This window comes from Hevea brasiliensis, chromosome 18, assembly GCF_030052815.1.
Source record: "Hevea brasiliensis isolate MT/VB/25A 57/8 chromosome 18, ASM3005281v1, whole genome shotgun sequence".
In the NCBI taxonomy this organism is placed as follows: Eukaryota; Viridiplantae; Streptophyta; class Magnoliopsida; order Malpighiales; family Euphorbiaceae; genus Hevea; species Hevea brasiliensis.
The window spans coordinates 33,678,353-33,683,350 of NC_079510.1; the positions used below are offsets into that span (position 1 = coordinate 33,678,353).

The 4,998-nt window shown below is 37.3% G+C and overlaps 1 non-coding gene across 1 annotated transcript; it reads left to right on the top strand.

The window, feature by feature from the left end:
• The first annotated feature begins 4,065 nt into the window (after positions 1 to 4,065).
• On the top strand, positions 4,066 to 4,173 carry LOC131176185 (small nucleolar RNA R71). Its single transcript, XR_009146310.1, has one exon. It is a non-coding gene; the product is annotated as a small nucleolar RNA R71 (small nucleolar RNA).
• Positions 4,174 to 4,998: the final 825 nt, after the last annotated feature.

A 4,998-nucleotide genomic window follows, 5' to 3' on the forward strand; every position in this document is an offset into this window, starting at 1 on the left:
ATGTGTTATGTATATGTATGTATGGATGTATATGTAAAATATTTACAATATATGTAAATGAAATGGGATGAGATGTTCCTATACTCAAAATGTAAAAAAAAATGAAGCAAAAATCAAAATGAATGTGCACCCCCAAACTCAAAATTAGACATTGTCCTCAATGTCTCAAGTAGTGCATTATCAAAATTTAAAGTAAAGAGAAATTACAAGGAATTGTGAAATTTAAGAGCAAAAGGAAAGAGTTACAGTATAGAGCGGATGAGAATTCAAGGAATAATGGTGATGCATAAGAAATTTGTCTGAGTTATGCGGAGTAAAGTCTGTCCAAAACATGTGCATAAGTAGGGTGCATAAGCCGTGCGGTTCTGTATGAGTGGCAATAAGGGTTGCATAGGCTATGTAAAATATTTGCAAATTTTTTTTTTTTTTTTTGGTCATGCGGAAGTGAATAATTTATGCACTATCCTTATGAAAGTCTCGTGAGTTTTAACTTTTCGAACATGTGCATAAGTAGGGTGCATAAGCGTGCAGATTCTGCATGAGTGGCAATAAGGGTTGCATAGGCTATGTAAAATATTTGCAAAAATTTTTTTTTTTTTTTTTTTTGGTCATGCGGAAGTGCATAAGTTATGCACTCTCCTTATGCAAGTTTCGGTGACCCTTGAAATTTTGAGGAGCGAAGTCATGCGGGAGTGCATAAGTTATGCACTCCCCTTATGCATCTCTCGGCAGAAGTGGTTGTTCAGAAAATCGGGTCATGCAGAAGTGCATAGGTTATGCACTCTGCTCATGCACTGTTCGGCAATTTTTGGAATTTTGGGTTGGTGGTCATGCAGATGTGCATAGGTTATGCACTCTGCTTATGCACCCCTCGGCAAGTTTGAATTTTTGGAGTTCTTGGTTATGCGGAAGTGCATAACTTATGCACCTTCCTTATGCACCCCTCGGCAAGTTTGATTTTTCTGGGTTTCTGGTCATGCAGAAGTGCATAAGTTATGCACTCTGCTTATGCACCCCTCGGCAGAATTGGAAATTCAGAGTTTTTGGTTATGCAGAAGTGCATAGGTTATGCACTCTGCTTATCTGACTTCCAGAGAGAAAATGCAGAATTTGAAGTTGTGCAAATGTGCATAAGTCATGCACTCACCTTATGCAAGTTTTGACAGATATGAAATTTGACAAAATGAGGTTATGCAGAAGTGCATAAGCTATGCACTCTCCTTATGCACTTGCAATAAAGGTGGAAAATGGCAAGAATTGTGGTTATGCAGGATTGCATAAGCTATGCAGTTGCTTATGCACAAGTTAGCAAGATCAAGAATGCAATAGAACATGGATTGCAAGTGTGAAAAATACCTAGAATGAGGAAATATAATTCCATGAAGCATAAACCATGAGAAGTTTCACCAAAAACACATCAATATATACAAAGTATATCTAAATGGCATCACACATGCATGTAAATATGGATCCTACATTAAAGTCCTCTGAGAACTATGCCATTTTAAGACAAATTCTGCATATATAAATTTAGCACATAAAACTGAATAAATTTTGAATGAATTTTCATCTAACCAAAATTGATGAAATGAAGTCTCCAAGTTTTTCCAAGATATTTCAGCATGTTTACCTTGAATCATACAACCCAACGAACCTCAAAGCTGCAAAATGACTCACTTACCACCATATTAAGATTAAAATCACACATACTTAAAGTCTCACACCCAACCTCACCAAAAACACAAGCCATCTGCTGCAAACACCCTCTTTGCTGCGAATTTCTTCTTCCTCTCTGCATAAAGCAGTTGCGGCTCAAGGGCCAGAATCTATCTGCTGAGACTTTTCCTTTTCTGCAGTTGCATTTTCCTCTGCAATAACAGTTACGACTCCCAATAGTTCACCCTTTCTTCATTGATATACATCTACAAGGGACAAGATTTAATAATGTCAAAAATTGAATTTGAGAAATTTAAGATAAAAACAAAATTAATGAAAATGAAAGTAAATCAACAAAAGCAAAATAAAAGGACTTGGGATGCCTCCCAAGGCGCTAATTTATAGTCCTTAGCTAGACTCTTTTCATGTTTCATGGTGGCTGAAATTGGAATTTGTTGCCTCTGTTTCCAATAGGTGCTTCAATGAATCTATACTTCATTTTCTTTCCATCACATGAGAAGATCCTTGTTGCTTTGTCTAAAAATCCGACCATTTCTTTCTTGACAACCTTTGGTGCATCTTTTTCTTTGAGAGATGGTTGCTTTACTTCACTTTTCTCCACTTCCTCAACTTGAAAGATTGGTGCCATAGGACAAGGTGGATTACTATTCAAATCTTGTGCAAATGCAGCCTCTTTTGGATTTTCATCATTGATACTCCCTTCATGGATAAGACAACTTTCAAGAGAAGCCTTCGGATAGCTCTTTCTAAAGTGCTCTTTTACTAACTCATCAACTATATCAATTCTCAAACAAGAGTCTACATCTTCATGTTGCTTCTTCTTATCATTGCCAATATTGAAGACTAACTGATCCTCTCCGATTCTAAGAGTAAGCTTTTCACCTTTCACGTCAATCAAAGCACCAGCTGTAGCCAGGAAAGGCCTCCCCAAAATGATTGGCATATGAGAATCCTCTTCCATGTCCAAAATGACAAAGTCAACTGGGATGTAAAATTTTCCAACCTTCAGTGGTATATTTTCCAAGATCCATACGGATATTTAATTGATCATGCATGGCTGAAGAGAAATGTGGGTTGGCTTAAGATCTCCCATGTTAAGCTTCTCATAGATGGAGAGGGCATAAGGCTTACACTAGCCCCTAAATCACATAAAGCTTTTATAGAACATGATTCCCCAATATGGCATGGAATTGAAAAACTCCTGGATCCTTGAGCTTTGGAGGAAGTTTCCTTTGGAGGATATGCTTTGCATTCCTCGATTAAGGCTCTGATCTCATAATCTTCAAGTCTTCTTTTGTTTGAGAGAATTTCTTTCAAAAACTTAGCATAAGAAGGCATTTGGGAAAGAGCATCGATAAAGGCACATTTATATATAGCTTCTTCAAAACCTCTAAGAACTTCCCAAATTGCTTATCAAGCTTGGCTTTTGAAATCTCTGTGGAAAGGGAAGGCATGGCTTGTAAGGCTCTGGAGGTATATATTTCTCTTCTTTCTCTCAACCTCCTCTTTACCTTTTCTTGCACTCCCTTTTTCACTCTTTTGTTTTCATCTCCCTCAAAATCTTCCTCATTTTCTCTCTTTTCAACTTTTCACTCTTCTCATTATGCACTATTTTACCACTCCTCGGTGTGATGGCATGACATTGCTCCTTGGATTTTCTGTTTGACTAGGAAGTTTCCCCATAGAATTGGTACTTGATGAGCATGCTTGTTGTGCAATCTGATTTTCCAGCATCCTATTGTGTGTTTGCATTTGTTCCACCTTGCTTTCATCTCTCTCAACTCTTCATCACGCTTAATTTGATTAGCAAGAATTTGTTGTAATAAAGCCTCTGTGGTGGAACTTTGTTCTTCTTTGTCTTGGTAAAGGTGCGATGTTGCATTCTTTTCTTTGAAAACTAGGTGGTGGTTGCCTAGGTTGTTGGTATTGATGCTCTTGTTGTTGTGATGGAAAGTTACGAGTTGAAGCTTGATTTTGCTGATTCTCCCATGAAAAATTGGGATGATTCCTCCAAGCATATGAAGGATAATCTACTCCACGACTCATTGTTCATGCATAAGTAACTTGTTGAGAACTTTGAGCATGATGATGAACTGATTAGCATACCTAAATCCTCCATTTTCTTAGCAAGGACATTAGTGAGTGCATCAAATTTGGCATTGATCATGTTGAATGGATCAAGCTCATACATTCCGACAACTTGCCTTTTTGAGTTGGAGTTGACCCTCTTGGACTACTCCATAGATGGTATTCTTTGCTATTTTCTCTAATAACTCATAAGCTTCATCTTCATGCTTAATGATGAATTCCCCTCGATTTGAGCATCAATGATTCCTCGATAGCGGGGTGACATTTGTGTAAAAATTCTGGTTTATCATCCATTTAGGAATGGCATGATGTGGACATTGTCTCTCCAACTCCTTCCATCTCATCCATGACTCATAAAGAGTCTCATCTTCTCTTGGTCTAAAAGCAATCATTTGATTCCTCAACTCTTGAGTTTTCAGTGGAAAGTATTGGGCAAGAAATACATCGGTGGTGCTCCCAATTTGTAATTGAGTTGTGAGGTAAAGAATCAAGCCAATCAATGCTCTATCTTTCAAAGAGAATGGAAACAATTTTAGCCTTCTTTGCATCATCGGATACTCGAGTTGTTTTGCATGTCACAAATCATAGCAAACTTCTTGAAATGTGTGTGTGGATTTTTGAAGGATGACCCCAAATTGAGAATTACGAATCATTTGAAGGACTCCAAAATCCATCTTGTAACTATTTGCATCAATCCTTGGTCTTGCTATGCTCTCTCTCAAGTCATCAAAGCGTGGAAAAGCATGATCCATCATACTTCCCTAGGCACGTTAGCATTAACAACTTCTTCACCATGGGCTGCATTTTCATTATTTTGACCATTTCGGCATTACCAACACCAATTCTAATTCTTTCATCACCATATGCGCTTCTAATTCGATTTCTATCAAGGCTTCTTTTCTTTTTCTGGTTTCTTTCTTGTTGGCCTTACAAAATTTCTCAATTTGAGGTTGAATAATAAGGATGTATCACTTGTGCTTCTAGCTCTTCTCATAAAAGATTAAGAGTACACGAAAAGAACAAACAAACACAAAATGAAAAGATAACGAGATAAAACTAAAAAACAACTAAAATAATCAAAATTCAATCTTAAACAAACAACTCCCGACAGCGGCGCCAAAAACTTGATGCGTCCCAACGCAAGTGCGAAGTCGTACAAGTAGTATAGAAAAATATCGATCCACGAGGAGTTGTGTTAATGATTGAATTTTGATATAAAAGTTGACTAAATTG